At 37.0% G+C, this 18,305-nt stretch overlaps 1 long non-coding RNA gene across 3 annotated transcripts in view; it reads right to left on the reverse strand.

Annotated features, from left to right (window-relative positions):
- The window catches only part of LOC116477083 (uncharacterized), a 72,795-nt gene extending 54,750 nt beyond the window's left edge, over positions 1–18,045 (reverse strand). For all 3 annotated transcript variants that reach the window (XR_004250339.3, XR_004371227.2, XR_004250340.3), the window contains exon 1: positions 17,045–18,045. This is a non-coding gene — a long non-coding RNA (uncharacterized LOC116477083). The remainder of the gene's footprint in view (positions 1–17,044) is intronic.
- Positions 18,046–18,305: the final 260 nt, after the last annotated feature.

An 18,305-nucleotide genomic window follows, 5' to 3' on the forward strand; every position in this document is an offset into this window, starting at 1 on the left:
TAATTATCAATAGAGTTAGATCTAGAACATAGCACCTTTGATTCATGAAAATGAAACTTTGAACATGTGTCTCCTGACCTTCACTGTCTAACATTCCTCCCCAAACTCTTGCTAATGTTGATTGCTTAGTTTATTAATTCAAGTTCATTGAATAAGCCATAGTCTACAATCACGATAGTAGTTTATGAGAGCAAGTGTTGCTGTTGCCCTAAGTGCATGGGGAAGTTGCAGGGGTCCTTTTCTAGATATTGTGATTATTCTACGGTTGGCTCATTCCTACTTTTCCGCTGAACCTACCAGTTATCACACTGTGAGCAGAGTAAGAAAAAAACTCTGTAATACTTGTGTATTACAGTGCTACTGCACTTTTAATTTTCTCCCTCCCACTATTGGTAAGCTACGATATAGCCTTCTCAACACAATACCTAATGCTGGGTACTGTAATAATCATGGTGCACTGCTCACAATCCCTGTGGCAAGCATTTAAACTGCTCTAAGCACCAGCAAGAAAATAAACAAATTTTTTTTTGTGGTTCCTTTTAGTCCTTGAGTATACCACAAGTTTAACCCTAATCAGATTTACCTGGTGTCAGTAAATAACCTGGGACTTTTGGCAGTCATTATCCCAAAGGGTAATAATCAGAAGGTTGAGAGGAAAAACCTAAAATGGGACTTATCTAATGTGGGAATTTAAGTGACTTAGATAATGACGTACGAAGGGTATAACCAGAGGGAAGTGTAATGTCCCATGTGATTTTTACTAGGAGAAACTAGTTTTAATAATTTCATCTTTGGACAACCCTCCTTTCTAAGCATGTACCTGCCACTTAGGGATCCCCAACCCAACACGCTGAGGCTCATTTCATCATCATTACAGCTCTAATCCCATTGTAAAAATTCACTAGGCTCTTTTAAGCCAGGATAACCAACTTCTCAAAGTGTTGAAAAACTTGGTGGCTGATATATGCATGGACTAAGTTATGCATATAGGTTAATACACACACACACACACACACACACACATCTTTTAGGACTGATTTGCCTGAAGTCTTGACATCATGGAATGTCAAATGTCTTTAAAATATGATTATCTGCTGGGCACGGTGGCTCATGTCTGTAATCCTGGCACTTTGGGAGCCTGAGGCGGGTGGATCATGAGGTCAGGAGTTCGAGATCAGCCTGGTCAATATGGTGAAACCCTGTCTCTACTAAAAATACAAAAATTGAGGCCGGGGGCAGTGGCTCACGCCTGTAGTCCCAGCTACTTGGGAGGCTGAGGCAGAAGAATCGCTTGAACCCAGGAGGTGAAGGTTGCAGTCAGCCGAGATCATGCCACTGCACTCCAGCCTGGGCGACAGAGCAAGGATCCGTCTAAAAAAAAAAATATATATATATATATATTATACATGATATATTATGTATGTGTATATATATTATACATGATATGTATATGTGTGTGTATATATATATTATACATGATATGTATATATGTGTATATATATGTATATATACACATATATACATATATATACATATATATACACATATATACACATATATATACATATATGTGTGTGTATATATATATATCTGAGTCTCCTAAACGAAGAGAGAGTAAACTGGCAGAGAAATAGGCATAAAATAATAATTTGATATTCCACATTGTTGTTATCTATATATAGTGGTGTCCTTGAGGTTAGCAGACGCCAGAATTCCTAGATCAATTAAATAGAGCGCCCTTTGCCCACAGCTTCCTTTGTAAAAGCTGAATATACTAACGGATTTTTCAAAATATCTATTTTTCACTTTTAAAAGTATCCCTATTTAAAATGTAGGAGCCTAAAAATATACACAAACCAAATGTTGATTCATTGTAGGAGTTGCATGTTATGATTCCCTCATTGCATCTGGTAACTGCATGTGGTTAGCTACACTTGGTACGACTGGATACAGCTTGACATATTCTGGGATTTATTAAAATGTAAATGACAAAGCAGAAAAGAATGTTCAGACAATTGGATTACTCCATTGACTGAATGTTCCAATACTGTATCTATTTTTGTCAAAGCAATGGTGGCTCCTGCTGTGGAATGCTGAATGGAATATTCCATTGCAGGGCATGGGGAGAACTTGCATAAAGGAAATTGAAACCTAATCATTTAATTTTTAATTCACCTCTCTAAAAGCAACACATTGCCAATACTTGTAAAAGAAATTATGATAATTTTGGCACACAATTATTGGAAGATCATCATTTTCAACTATTTATTCAGTGTCTATTATTGGTTCTGTAACTTCATTCATGAAAACAATGATACATTTGCTTGTTTTTGCTCTTGGCCTTGGCTTGTTTTAGCTATGAGCATTATGTGATGAGCATGAATATCTGTGATATGGCAGTGAATATGCACAATCCAAAAGAGACGCTTTCCTGATGGGAACTGTTCTTATTTATTCCAGAGAAGGCTGGGAGGTAGTTGTCTTTAAGGACATGAAGGGATTGAGTTTAAAAGAATGGAGGCCGGCTGTTCTTTCTCTCCACAGGGAACAAGAGAAAATGGGATTAAACTACAGCGTGAGGGATTTAAAATAGAAATAAGAATTTCCCAACTGTGTAGAATCTCAAACACTGAAATGCATTTTGAAGGAAGTATGTGGACATTAGTTTTATTTTGATGCCTTTAAAATATGGAACGGCACATTTTCACTATGTGGTTTTATATGGATGAAGAAGAGCAGATTTGATGACAGAGTTCCAGGATTCTCTTGATCTATGAGTAGAATCTAAAAGCGATGCATGGTGGTAACTGTGAGAAGTAACTATTTTTTATAGTGGTTATTTTTTAATGTGAACTTTTCTCATGGGGACAGAGTGTCAATTTTACCTGTACTGTGAAATATGAAATGGAATGGAATGTAATATAATAAGTTGGGTGGGGACAGATAATGTGGGAGTACAATGCAATTTTTAATTTTGTCTTCCCACTACCATTTCTGCTATTAATTCAAGTTTTAAGGCAAAATATCCTTCTAGTGGAGTTTAATATGTGTGTATTGATTTTTGAATTTGTAAAAATGTGCTCAGGATTCCTGCAGAAATGAGCATCCTCTGTACCCTCTTTATGGGCATATATCTACATATATACATATATACGTGTATATATATACATATATACGTGTATATATATACATATATACACGTATATATGTATACATATGATGTATATACATATATATACGGATATTTTTTAAGGAGTTGCATTTTCATATTTGATTAGCAGAGTAGCAGAATTATTTGAGTATATGGGATTCAAATTTGTCCAAATTCAATTTTGCTGTTAAAAATTATGACTACAGTGAATATTGGTTGTCTCTTGACTTCAAGATAATTATATTTTCCACTTCCCTGAGATAGTTTAGTGTAGCAGGAAGAGTGTTGTGTTAAAATCAGAAACCTGGGGGTCAGGTCTTATCTCAATCATGACCTGGCTGTTTGACCTGGACAACTCAGTAACTGTTAAGTATCAGTTTACATTCTGAGGAATAAACAAAACTGTGTTAAACAGATGGTTTTCCTTCTAATATGCTATCAACTATTGATACCAAAAACTCTCGATTTTCTGAGCTGAGTCTAAGATTATGTTCCCATAAGTCAACAGTTCTCAACTTTGGCTGCACATTCCAATCTCCAGGGGAGCTTTAGAAAATTCAAATTCCCAGGCCACACTCACACCAATTAAATCAGAATCTGTCCCGGGTATCAGTATTTTCAAAACTCCCCAGGTGGTTACAATGTATAGCCAAGGTTTAAAACTCATGCTTTGGATACAGTGCAGTAAGGAACTGAAATAATCATATTATCTATTATTACTGTGAGAATTGTGTCCATCTTGTTCCTTCCTGCATCCTCAAAACTGAACAAAGTGCCCAGCGTGTAGTAGGTGCTCAGTAAATAGTTAATATTTTTAGTAAACTTTGGCCAATTACTAAAAGATATAGGGCATATCAAATCAGCTATCTACTTTAATCATTTTTATGCTCATCTCATTCACTTTATAAGAGCTCAATTCTCTTCTTCTTTTGGTCTGTGTAAACATCAAAGGAAAGTGAAATAATAGGTAATATTTTGCTGCAATACAATTCACCTATCCTTAGGATGAAATTTAAAAAAAATTATCTATCACATTCTCTAGAGAAGGGGCCCTTTGGAAGCTAAAGACACGTCTCCTACATGACTACACATCTAGGTGAAAATTAATAAAACTAACTGTCTCTATGGGTCCAGATGTGATACTCATTTAGCGGACACTTATGAAGTACTTTTGATGCCAAGCATTGTGGTAGGCTATTGTAGACTTTCCTGACCAGGGTTTTACGCTAGAATTGAACCCTAATGCTCTGAGCATCTTTACACGTAATGAATTATTTTCCTTCCTTTGCATATAAAATTGTATTTTTAATATATCATTCTTGGGAGAATTGAGAAAATATCATTCAAATCATATCTTTGTTCTCTGTGGTTCACATAGCAAACCCCAGTTAAAAAAGGGCTGCAAGTCTAGAGGATAAAATAACAAGCAAAACATAGCATTTATCTTCCAGAGTGGCACTGTCCAATAGAAGTTTCTCAGTGATAGACGTGTTCTCTATCTGTGCTGTTCAACAGAGTGGCCACCAGTTGCATGTGGCTATTGAGAACTTGAGATGTGAACAATGCAACTGAGGAACTAAATTTTTAATTTTACTTAATATTAATTGATTTAAATTGAAATAGCCACATATGATGAGTGGCTATCTTGTTGAATGGTGCAGCTCTAGAATCTCATATTCGAATATGGGCACAACACTGGAAGATAAGTGCTAATAAGAGGTAGGCACAGAATGACATGAAAGCGCCTAGGTGGGGAAGCTAGTCTTAGCAGTGGTAGAGGTTGGGGTGAAAACTTTCCAGAGAAAATGACTTCTAGGATGGGATGTGAAGGATGAGAAATGGAGTTTGGAAAGTGTAGTGGAGAAACTACTAGGTAGAAGCTGAAGTGTGTGAGAAAGCCCAGAAGATAGAGGGAACATTAAGAAAAGGCAGGTGGATGTCAGGAGCCTAGAATCACAGAGGGGCTGAAGAGTTGATGAGTCCAGAGAGGACTGTTGGAGCCAGGATCAGGGCATGAAGGGCTTTAGGTGTCATGATATCTCAAGGGCAATGGGAAGCCAGTGAAGAGTTTGAAGCCGTGGAATAATACAATCATATTTGTGGTTTAGAGAGATTTCCTTGGCTGCCCCCTCGTAGTGTGGAGAGGAAAACTGGAGGCATGGTACAGTAGTCCAGGTGAGAAATGAGTGTTGTTCTTTAATGCAGTAGCATAGATGGAGAGAAGTAGACATATTTGAATAACAGAAAGAGAAAAAAAATCAAAAGATTACCTGAGTGATTGACCATGGCTGGTGGAAATGGAAGAGACAAGGACCAGACCTTGGTTTCTGAATTGGTAGATGACAGTACCTTTTATTTAAAGGTAACATGGGATACTTCAGAAGTTGTCTCTACATTTAAATTTTCCTATCACATTAGCTGACTTGTTCCTCGTGGATCTTGAAACTACCTTTGATATACACTAGTGAAAACAAATAAATTATAAGAGCATGCTTTTTCAAGAAATCAACACAAATTCACAGTTGATGCAACATTGCTTTTATTGGGGGTTAGGAACATATGACAAAGTCACATAAAATGTCAAGAAAGTCACACTTTGTGCTCGGCTGCTCTTTTAAAAAAAAAAAAAACCCTGTTTATTTATGAACTCACTTAATGAGAACTATGTGAGATGTGGCCAACAATTATCATGCTGAAAACAGGATGGCCAGAGCCATGAGGAGATCTAAGTCTGACAATGCTAGCTAGCTAAGTGGAAATTTGCCATAGTCAAAGATCAGATATTCCACACATTTAGATGTTTGTCCATAAGTAGACCCAGCTTAGCTGACTCCTTTGAGAAAGAATTGTGTCTTGAACCTCTGTTATTCAGCTGGCCACATTGTTAATCATTACTATATGCCAGCCACATGCAAAGGGGATGGAAAAGAAGAATGAGATTTGCTCAGTTTTAGCTTTTTATGGCTGAAGTATTTTTGAGTCAGTTACGTGGATACATGAGGATTGTAATAGGAAATGACTGAATATTTTTAAAAACATAAGTACTATGGAAACAGTCATGTATAAACATTCATGCAGAAGCACTTACAAACATACACTGTGCATAAAGTTGGTTGAGAAGATGCTCGTTAGAAACGATTTATGTAGGTGAATTAAGAATTTGAAATAACTTAAAAATACCATTGAAGACATTATACACATAAAACTTTGGACATTATGCCTTCTTTTGGGGATGAACCACTGACAACTTCTGAACTTCATTGCTAGCTAACTTTTACATTGAGGTGGGAAACCAAAGAAGTGCAGAACAGAAGCAATCTACTAGGCACAAAGCTCCCTGGTTACTACCTAGATAGACTGTTTCCACTCATCAAATTGAAGTGCATACTTAATTTAGGAAGGGCAGACTAGTGCAAGAGCTACTGATGGTGAACTGGAGGGCCTGGTTTCCATCCCTTACTCTGCCACACCCCAAAGTTCGATCTTCTGTAAGTCACTCTAAATCTGTGGCCTTTAGATTTATTGCCTCTATTAAAAAGGGCATTGCAACAAGTGACTTAAACCTCCCCCTTTTTTATTCTCAAGAATTTGGGATTTTATGTAGACAAAAGTGAACAATCTCATCAAAGTCTTGCAAAAAAAAAAAAAAGTCTGAAATGCTGATAAACTTCATTCCCCATTTTTCCCCCAATTTCTATCATGAAAATACATTCTATCACTCCAGTGTAATTTTAACCAGAAGACTGAAAAGTTTTAGGTGATTATTAAATTAAATAGCTATTTGTTTGCCATGGAAAAATATCAAGGAATATAAAAAGGGGTAATAATTGTGACATTGACTACCATATTGCAACTTGGCACTTTAGATCATGAGCTTTGCCATTGCAATCCTGAATGTGAGCCCTGTATATGGCACTTTGGCAAGTTACTTAAACCTCAGTTTTCTTGCCTGTAAAATGGGAATAATAATACCTTTTTTGCAAGGCTGTTGAAAGGCTTAAGTGAGTTAATATGTAAAATGCTTAACAGAACTCAATAAATACCAATTATTATTGGGTTAATGGAAAAATCATAGTTCTCCATATTGTCACCAATCACCCTTACTTACTTTAAAGGAAGGGAAATATGATAATAATTCTAAGTAACACCTGGGGTGAGAGACAGGAAGTGACTGTGCAAAGGCTTTTCCAGATATGTATAGAGAGCTGCTGAATGTCTGGGTTTAAGTCAACAAGATGTGTGTATTCATTTCCTCCTCCAATTACAACCACCTAAAGAACCCCATTTTCTCCTTCCTTTCCATTTATCTAAATCTTTGACATCACTCAAGTTTCATCTCATATTTTCCTCTTTTAGAACTCTCTTCCCTAAGTAAGTCAGTTTTGCCAACTTGATGGCAAACTCCCCTGAACTCATCTTTTGCTTGGTTTTGTTTTTGATCTTACCCTCTACTGACCCTATCTGTTACTTAACTTTGCAAACATTTCTATAACTTTTTCTAACTAGATTCAAACTCTTTAGAAGCAGGGATTTTATCTGATAGAATCTAGCTTTCTTGATTTAAAAAAAATGATCGATTGGTTAGTGTCAAGTGGACCAATGTGGTACTATGATTATTTTACCCTTTGAATAGCCTCTGACTACTTTATTTTAAAAGTACTTTTTATTCTGTAGGTCACTCTTAAGATCCAACCCTATGTGTGGCTAAAAATCATTCTCCTTGTAGGATTAATTTTGTTTCTTAAAATATTAACACATTTGTGCAATGTGGGATTTTGAAACAAGTGCATTAATAAGCATATCCATACTAGGAAGAAAATGAATGTCACATGAATTTAGGTACAAACAGAGGAATACACATGAGGAAGGGAAAGTTCTTGGCTCATGAAAATCTAGATGTCATTATTGAGTTTTTCTGTTTCTTGAAAAGATTGTCTCTTGTTCTGAGAGTTCTAGTGGCAGAAGCTGCACAATTTAGGGGTGTTTCTTAGCAGAGGAGGTGTCTTCAGGTGATCACTTTCTTTGTTTCAACTTCACAGTTGGCTTGAGGGTCCATCAATATAGCAGTCTCTTCAGTCTTTGTCCTTGCACTGGGGAGACATTCCTGAGGAGGGGGACTATAGGAACAGCTGAAAGGCACATCAACACAACTAAAAAAATAACAGAACATGTCACAGAAAGTTATCACATTGACTCTTTAATAATAACAAATAAATGTAATGATACTTTGTGGACCACGCTAAGTCTCACTACAGATGAAATGCTGCATCACTAGAAAAATGCCGTTGTTTTACATTGTTCCCCTTGCTAAAGAATCAGTCAGCAATGGCATTGCCTGAGTGTGTGTGAGACACCACTCTAATGGCTCTGGGAGAAAATGCTGTGTAAGAAAAGCTTCAGGTTTATCCAACAGGGAACTTACTGAAACAGGACACATAGGGAAAGAACAAAAGAACACAAGACATTGAGGACACATTCAAATAAATCCAAGGAGTGAAAACAAAGTAAGATAGCTGTGGGTACATAACCGCTTAAGAATGCAGGGCTGAATGAAGTCACTAGAATTGTTAGGTGTTGTCAATTCCTTGTATTTGTCTTTGTATTCCCAGCGCCTGGCACAGAACATGGTATGGAAAGAAAAAAAGAAAAAAAAAGAAAGAGGGAAAGATGGAAAGATGGAAGGAAGGAAGGAAAGAAGGAAGGAAGGAAGGAATGGAGGCAGGGAGGGAAGGAAGGAAGAAGGAAAAAGAAGAATGAAAAAGAAAGAAGGAAGGAAGGAAAGAAAGAAAGAGAGAGAGAAAGAAAAGAAAGGAAAAGAAAGAAAGGAAGGGGGAAGGAGAACAAAAAAAGAGAAGGATGGAGGGAAGGAGAGAAATAAGGAAGAAGGTTTTCAGTGTAGAAGAGGTGGGAGGACAGATTATGCAGAAAGAAAAAGCATATCCTGGAGCATATTCAATGACTTGGAAGCCAGAGAAGGCAGGCTCACTTAATTCAAGAAGAGATTACACATTCTGAGTGGTTTTAGAAAATGGGGTAGGGCAATTTCCAGGTGGCTTTGAACATGTTAAGATTTAATTTGGGAAGTATGATGTGTTAATGTAACTATTGTAGGCTTCCGAGAGGAATATTAAGATGATTCAAATGAATCAAGTGGAAGGAAAAATGTGAAACTCAAAGGAGTTAATCCAATGGAAAAAAACGACCATACCGCAAGAAATTAAATGAAGGCAGGCCTAAAGAATATAGTCTTAAAATAGAAAGGCAGGTGCTTGTCGGGGTTTCTTCTATGTTAATGTTAATTGAGAGAAATGCGCTTAGAACTCAGATCAAGAATTTGCTTCTCCCACTGTGTAGCTTTTTTCATTCTTCAGCTGTTCTTTTTTTCTGCTACTGCCCCTTCCTGAAAGTGAACTCCAGTCCTTACTGTTTTAGCATCAATGCAAAATATGTTAGTAAATACAGAACGTGGAGGTGGAATCAAGTATAACTTTGAAGGACGACTGTTGGAACAAATGAGCTCCGGATCCACTGGTCCTGGAGTTGTTCCTATGCCTCCATACTTTAGAATAGCTTCAAAAATTCTTAAAGCTGTAAAAGAATTTAGAGCCCAACTAATCCAACCCATGCATTTTAAAGATAAGGGTATTTGAGAAGAGTTGTTATTAATGTTTCTCTTTTTTTTTAAAAAAAGTTGTTATGAATAAAATATACTTGTCAGGTAGATGTTTCTTTAACTGAAGACCTTCTCATCAGCCTCTTCATCATGCTTACACAATGAAGGAGATGTCTAATAAGTCAGGCACACCAAAAGGGGTACACTATGACACATCACTGCTTTTTGCCCTAAACACTTTGTATACACTGAGGATGTTGGCTCTCTAGATGGCAGGTATAATATGTTTTTTAATCTGTAAAATAACTAAGTGTTAAATGTTAATAGGTACTTTTCTGATTAAGCATGCAATAACTTATCTTGGATGAGTAATTAAATATACATCTTAAAGATTTTAGAATTTATTATTTTGTGAACATTGACAGGGATGATGGGGTGCTAAGCTTTTGACACACGTTTGTAAAACTCATTTTTTAATGAATTAAAATGTTATGTATTAAGGAATAGCATTTCGCACAATTTTTTGTGGCTCATTTGGATATCTAATGATGGCAAATCCTTGAATACATGAGCAGGTGAAAAGTAAACCTTGTATTGCTTTGGTATTAGGTAGCTATACATCGTGCAAAATGTTTCTTTTCTAATAGGGACTCCATCATTAAAACAAATTTTGAGAAATGGATAGTATAAATATGTGAATGACCATATTCTAGGTGTCTGCTATGAGTCAACTGTTCTACAAATCAGCTTTCTTTGGGCTCTATGCCTACTCAATTGCAATGAGTCATATCTTGTATCATCTCAATATAAGCCTCCCTTAGAATCCTTTTTGTCTCCCAAACACATAAGCATAAATGGAGACCCTTGTATTGCCTTGCTAGGGGTCCTTCTGTTACCTGATGGTAATGATTCTCTAAATTTGCATCAGGAGCCTCTTCACCTACTGAGCCAACTACCAGGCTGACCAACCAACTCACTGTTGCTCTGCCTGGGCTATTCCTTAATAGGTAGATCTTCAGGGATCAGTTCCCTGGAAGGAGGCTCTCCAGTGGGACCATCAGTAGACCTTGGACATCATGTCAAGATGTCAAAAGGGAAGTTGATGTTAGTGCATAAATAACCTAAGGCAGAGTTTCAGTATTCAACACGTGCCATGCAAAACAGTGAAAAGCAATAAAAGAAATTGTTGATTATTGCTATTGTTTTGATTACTTTGGTTAAATTAAAATTATTATCTCTGCCTAAGGTCATTTCCCTGGCATTCTATTTTGTTATTCCAACAAAGGAAATGAATTTCTTCTTAAAACAAATGAATAACATTTACTATCCTAATATTCTCAATTACTTCAAGTTGTCTAAAGTCAGGAAAAACACTAACTCGATCAAGAGTAGCAAATATTTTACAAATTAAGCAAGTGTCCACAATGATAACCATTTTTGAGATAATTAATTTCCAACATCTAGGTCACACATATTTATTCTTGCATAAGAACACAGATCGTAGAGTCCTCATATTCCTATATTAATTAACAAAGAATTTTTTTAAAATAAGCTTATTTTAAAAAGATTCTACTCAGGAACCATTTCAATGATGAGAAATGCAAAAGGAACGAAGAAAACTCAAGTAGGCAACATGTAAAGCAACAGACAACTATATGCACATTAGTATAATTACACATTGCAAATTATATCGGATGTATCTAATATCTAATTTTTTGAAAGCTGATTCCACTTGAGACTTCAATAACAGCATCAACATTTTGCAGGTGGCTCCTTCTGTATAGTATCCAAAGGGAATTATTCCTCTAATGTGCTTACAACCCTCAAGTAAAAGCTAAAGCTCTCTCTTAAAGGACCAATGAACAATGAACACTAGGAATATTACCTTGATAAAGGAAGGGGGGAGGGTTTCACCATATATAATATACAGCACGGTTATTTATTCTGTTCCCTCTGTGCCCATGATATTTATTTGCTTCAAGCAATAAGAAACAAACTTAAACAGGAGACTCATTAGAAAATGTGAATGAGGCTACATCTACATTTTGAGGCAGCGATATAAGAAGCTAAGGGTTGATAATTTCTTAGATCAACTGATAATAGAGAAATGTTGAGCAGAATGGCAGGTTATATCCTTGACTGAAAACAGAAAGCCCTACATTAAATTTAGCACTTCTAAAACATAGGATTAATTTGTCCTAAAGAGGACACCAGATCAAAGCTCTGCTTTGAGAAACAGGCTTTTGTCCTCATCTTTCTATATGAGTTAATCAATCATCAAATAACCAAAATAAATTTGTGATCTTGGAGAACGAAGCATATTATTCAAGGTGATTGGATCCATTTTCTTGATTCCTCCTTCAAGATCTTTCTGCTAATTAGTCAGGGTTACTATTGAATTATTTAATTATCTGCACTTTTGTGCAATAAAATATGTTGTCATATCACATACTTTATCATGCTGTTGCAGTTCACACTTAATGATGCCTCTATAGTTAGCAGTTTCCTTTGTTCTGCTCAGTAAGTGGTTTTAGGAAGAGGGTGGGCCGGGAAGGTGGAGCCCTGGGGTTTGTAAAATAAAATCATGTATTCCTGGTCTACATGCCAAACTTTATGCATTTACATGAATTTCTTCTTAGAAATTAAGTGGCAATTCCATTTGTAATAAGCTAAGAGGCACACACAGTTCGGTGACTTGGAATGCAACCGCAACAGTGTTACTATACCTTGAACATCTCTCTAGTGCATTTCCACTGCAGTGCAATGGTAAAACGACGATTTAATTTTTTTTTTTCCTAACCAGCAAGGAATGTCTTTAACAAGGAAGAAGTAAATTATGATAATTACTCTGAATGGTCGGATCCTTGAGCATTACTAATTAGCATTTATTGCCTGGATTATAGAACAATACATGTGAAACCGAACTGCGATTGCTCTTTTACGTTGAAGACTTGAAAAGGCAATGGAGCAAAAAGCCAGCATCATCAGTAGTGTAGTCAGTAGTTTACATCTCCTTGATAGGACGCAGAACCCCTCACTTTGGAAACACGCAAATATGGTCCTCAGTATTTATGGCCCATTCATTTTTTTTTTTTTTGTCGTTAGTCACATATTTACATAAGATATCATAGTCATGGTAGACTAATGAGAGGAGAAGCATTTTGGTTATGTCATTTCGGGATAATTTTATCAGTTGTGAGAGTTTAACAATAAAGAACATAAAACTTGCTGTTTCATAAAAATATGAAATTTTCCTGGAGAAATTTTGACTTAAATAAAAAAGGAACAAAGAACTCAGTTTGTAGTGAATAAAATTTTACATTCACTTCCCCACTTTCTCATAGAAGATCTACAGTTGGGGATAACCGATAAGAGGCAATTGGTTTCTGGCTTAAGAGCCTTTTTCATTACGAATTTTCGGTAAATTAAAGTCTGAAATTAGAAAAACATTAGACATTAATCAACAGACCAACACCAGTCACGTAAATAAATGGCATTCGTATAATTTGGCAGCTGAAATTCTTAAATAATCTGGCAGGTACAAGGAGAGAAAGAGGAAAAATGAAACGTTCATCATTCTCACTGCGGTCTCACCGTTTCCCTCCACACCCCATTACAGCGAATGAAGAGAAAGAACATCGTAAAATATAAAGCCAGTACTAAATACAGTCACTAGTCTTCCAATACCTTCCATGGATTCCCCACCCTGATCCTTTCTAGTTTGAAAGAATAACTTTGACTAAATCTGTGAGGAGATTAAACAGGCTGGTGATAAAAATTAATTCTGCTGAATGAGCAAATGCATTTGGATTGCAGAGATGCAAATAAGATAATACTTTTCTTTTCCTTTGACATACCAAGAGGATTAGTTTAGAATGTTAAATTTGATTTTATTAGAATATATTAGCAGTGTTTTAATTAATACCAATCAAACATTTTCTTTCCCTGAGGGTTGATGTGTCCCTTGCTTTCTAAATCATCTGTCTTTTTTTCATCAAAGAGCCCCTCTACCCAATTACCAAAGCCTTTGTTACATTCTTTATAATTTTACTGTATTCAACGGAAAATTATGAGCTCTTTACCTAAAGGTGTCTTGCCTATAATATTAGTTCCCAGGTGCTAGATTTAAAATGAATACTGTTCATTAGTACACATTTTTTTTTAAGGTAGAATTAGAGACTTGAAAAGAATTATCTTCTGTATTTTTCTTTTGGGGAAAAATGTTGCAAAAGGAGTTTTGGCTGGTTCATATTATTTGGCTTTATTCTCACTAGAGCTTCCTAGAGCTGTTAAATTTTCAACTGCCTTGGTTTTGAGCTGGCATTTCTTTGGAAACAGGCAAAAAAGGAATTTTTAAAAAGGAGGTGGGGAGAGAATCTAGTTAAAAATACGGTGAGCCAGTGTGCCCTGTGAACTGAATTGTAACTGTGTGTTCCAAGGAGGTGCTGCATTGCATTTCACTCATTATCCTCTCCTTTTCTCTCAAGCTTCCTGTCCTTCTGTGTCCGAAAGCTCCAGTTCACTTCTTTCTCTTTTCTTCCCGCAACGCACCCCCACCCCAGTTCCCCGCCTTGTTTTTTTTTTTTTTTTTTTTTCTTATCTGCCAAGCTGGATTTGCACTTTTAAAGATCAGTATCAATAATGCCCTGCTTGTTTCGGTTGCACTCTCCCTTTAAAAGACAGCCCCCTCTAATTGATGCGTCTGGGCTAGTCTAGACTGGTAGTGATTGAACCAACCACCAATTATGTTATTCATTTCACTGAACTTCACTGATGGGCTCGGTGAGGAAGAAGGGGTGTTGAGAAACCTGCCCTTGACTGAAGCAGTTGCCTGCTGAAATATAAAATCTTGTGTCGTTATGTACTTTTAAATGCCTGGGTGATCAGTTGTACGATAGCAAATCCTCGGAACATGAGCAATCCACTTGAAAACATGTAAAAACCTGAGAGTGCCTTGAAATACAAACTAAAACACTTGTATTAAATGACTACCCTGTTATCATTGAAAATCACGGAAGAATTTTATCTGGCATGTTTTTATTGATCCACGTATACATTTTCATAGAGTAAACTGCAGATATATTTTAACTTCAAAAAGCACCAACTGTTTTACAAATGTTTGATATGAATAATGTGGTAATATAGATCCGTAAGTTAAAGATGCCTTGCTATAATTTCCAAATACCTATGCATACACATCAGCTAAGACAGGGCAAGTCATTAAACCATTGAATATAAACTAACGATGACTCAACAATCAAATAACTTTTTTTTTGAAGCACATTTGAACTATCAAAGACTGGAAAGTAATATTCGAATATTACTACACGAGAGGTTTCAACAAAAGACATAGTGCAATCGTTGCATAGTTCATATTCTCAATTCAATTTTCTGATACAAAATGGTTTCTTGATTGCAATTTGGCATTAATGACTAAAATTGCAATAAACACTTAAAAATAAAACAACAACAGGCAAAGAACAGTTTCCCTAACCTTCAACTGCATGTATAAAACAAGGCTACAATCAATATAAAGTCTTTAGAAGAAGACAGCATTTGGATTGGGGTTGATTTAGGTGTTTTTCAAACATAGAAGAGAAATGTTGGTCCAATAATACGAAGATTGTTTAAATGAAATTTTATACTAGAATTTTTCACAACAAAGGAAAGGTAAGTTACCGTTTCTCTTCCCCAACTACGAGACAGATCTAAATCACTGAAATTATTCAGTTATAAAAAGTTACGGCTCAAGCAAACTACAAACTAGGTAATGCTAGCCATTACCTTAAGAAAGGATAATTTTAAATGTACGGTTTGGGTGTTATAAAACCTTTTTGGATTGAATTTAAGCACTGATAAAATTTTTCTTAGTTTTAAAATGAAAAACCGTATTTGTTACTCTCAAAGAATACGATAATTGTGTTTGCTGTTGCTGTTGCTTTCATTTTACATATTTAGAAGATTTATTTCCAATCTTTATCACCTGTGTATCCATAAAGTATAACATTTTGTAAAAGATACCAAGCAAGGAGGTGGTATCCCTTCTTTTATTTTTAAAAAATCTTGCAAAGTCAAACTTAATTTTTATCAATACCATAACTTCCATCCTTTGTGTGGAATTGCAAGAATAGAATTTTAACCAATTAATATTTTACTCCAAACTATTAGTTTGCCTTTATCTGCGTCTGTATGTTCACTGTCTAGCCATCCATGATACACATGTGTGGACACTGAATATATAATATATTCACATGCCCATTTTAATTGGGCACAATTTTAAGATTAACTGTGGAGTTTGAAAGTTGGAGGCATGGGGCATGCTGGGACTTCAGCTGAGATGTTCTGAGGTCAAGCACCAGGTACTGAGCTGTTCTTGTTACGCTCGTATACTACTGCGTGTTGCTCTCAAGGAATAGACCAGGCAGATGAGTTCCACAAGCCTCAGGCATCAATAACATACATACATATACATAGCAGCCAACACGCTATTAAAGCAGAATATATACCTACTTTAACAGAAATCCAGGAGCTGCCACTCTCTGGTCACCTGATCCCATCTAACAATGAAAACCTCAGAGGTATACTCAATCACTTCAGACAAACTTTCTTTTCTTTTGGTTTTGCTTTAAAGAATAAAATTCCACCAAATTTCCAGGATGCAAAAGCACGACTCGCAGCTCCCAAGAGCCTAACCCGTGGATTTAAACGGTAAACATCACAAGTTAGGGTCTCAGGGACTGAGAGGAGCGCAACAACGTTTTCCTTCTTGAGACAAAACAAAGCAAAACAAGAATGACAGGCAATTTCTGCTCGAGGTTCATAACTAAGGTGCAACAAACAGGTGGTATGGTATTTCTTCTCTAAGCTCCTTTCCTTCACAAAATTGAGATTCCATTTAAGCCTAATACATACATACACACATACGCAGTATCTGGGGGCGCATACAAAATCACGCACATACACATACAATCACGAGTATATCAGAGAAAACTCTTTCAAGATTTGGGCAAAATAGTTGACTAAAATGGAAAATAATATGAATAGACTCAGAAATGCCCAAGTTTTTAAAACCATAGTCTACAATAAGGATTTAGTGTCTTCTCAAAGCTTTAATTTACGACTAGCACAAATGACTGAAGGGAAAATAGGAGGCATCTCTTTCCCCCAGGGCAAGTATGCCGCATGCAAAAATCACAGAAATCGGGTTTTCAAAGGAGAAGACCAAGAAGTAGGATTCGGAGGCTATAGAAGCGTAAATACGAATAGCGTTCTGAACTCACCCATTCGAAGCGGAGCGGGGCCCGCACAGCCTCCTGTGGCACCATCCCGAGCAAGGGGGGGAAATGAGAGCTCTCAGTGCGCTAGGCTGGGCGAGGTGTTTCAATAGAGGACGGAGAACGGGGGCGGGGAGGGGAGGCGGGGGCAGGAAGCGATACACCAAATCTCGAGACTGTAACTCTGTAGCTTATGCTTTGACGAGAGAAAAAAGGGCAGTTGGGTGGGAGTGGAGGGAGGGGCTGGAACTGATCAAATTTGGAAAATATTCACTTAAAAATTAAAAAAAAAGGGGGGGGGGCAGTATGAAACCTCCCCAGAGCTGCTTTTTGAAAAATTTCTTCCTTATTTCTTTAGCGTGCACTTTGCCAGTCCTGCAAACGGAGCCTTCGTCTGCATCAGCTGCTTGGCTGAAGTCAAGGCCAAATCACCAAGAGCGAGCACCAGGCTGTCATTTGGTAGACGCGAAGTGGGAAGGGCTGGGTGCGGGCTGGGGAGAGACATTCCCCCCGCACCTCCCGCTGCGGATTCTTTGAAGCCTTTGGCCAATATTTCAGAGGAATCCGAAGCATAATTCCCCTCCATCTTCGCAGACAGACCCTGGTTCTGTACCTGATAGATTGTTGCTTTCCTCATCAGACTGGAAGTGGGGCTTTCCTGTGCCGCCTCCAAAAATGAAAGGAAAAGGAGGGGAGGCAGATGGGAAGATGACCCTTTTTCAAATGTTTCTTCTCCTTTTCCTTTCTGTTTTTCATTTCATTTCTTTCTTCTTCTTGTTCTTCTTTTATTCCAGGCCTGAGCAAGGTAGATGGCTAGCTAGTCAGAGAGAATGACAAAGCAGCCACAGCCAGGAAGACACTGGAGAGGCCTCAATGCACTTAGTAAAAAATGCTAAATATTTTTTAGATATTTCCATATGCAACTAAAAACAGTTAGAGCTCTAGACTGTCCCCCTCCCCTCCTTTAAAAATGGAATCATGCTAGCAACACAGCTAAATTATGTCTCTTTCCCCTCTGTACAGTGTCTGTTTAGCATCCCCCCCCACCCCCACCTTCAAGACAACTTTTTTCTCACCTCTGTAGGTTCTCCTCAGGCACAATCCTCCGTTGAGCTCAGAGGCTCTCCTTTTTCTCTCCCTTCCCTTTTCCTTTTCCTCTCAGAAAAGCTAGTCTGTCATCATCACACCTAGCTTCTCTCTCGCTCGCTCAACCGCTCTCCTTTTCTCTTTTACTATTAAAATATAATAATAATAATGGCCCTTTCGA

The sequence above is a fragment of the Hylobates moloch genome, unplaced genomic scaffold, assembly GCF_009828535.3.
Source record: "Hylobates moloch isolate HMO894 unplaced genomic scaffold, HMol_V3 SCAFFOLD_11, whole genome shotgun sequence".
NCBI lineage: Eukaryota > Metazoa > Chordata > Mammalia > Primates > Hylobatidae > Hylobates > Hylobates moloch.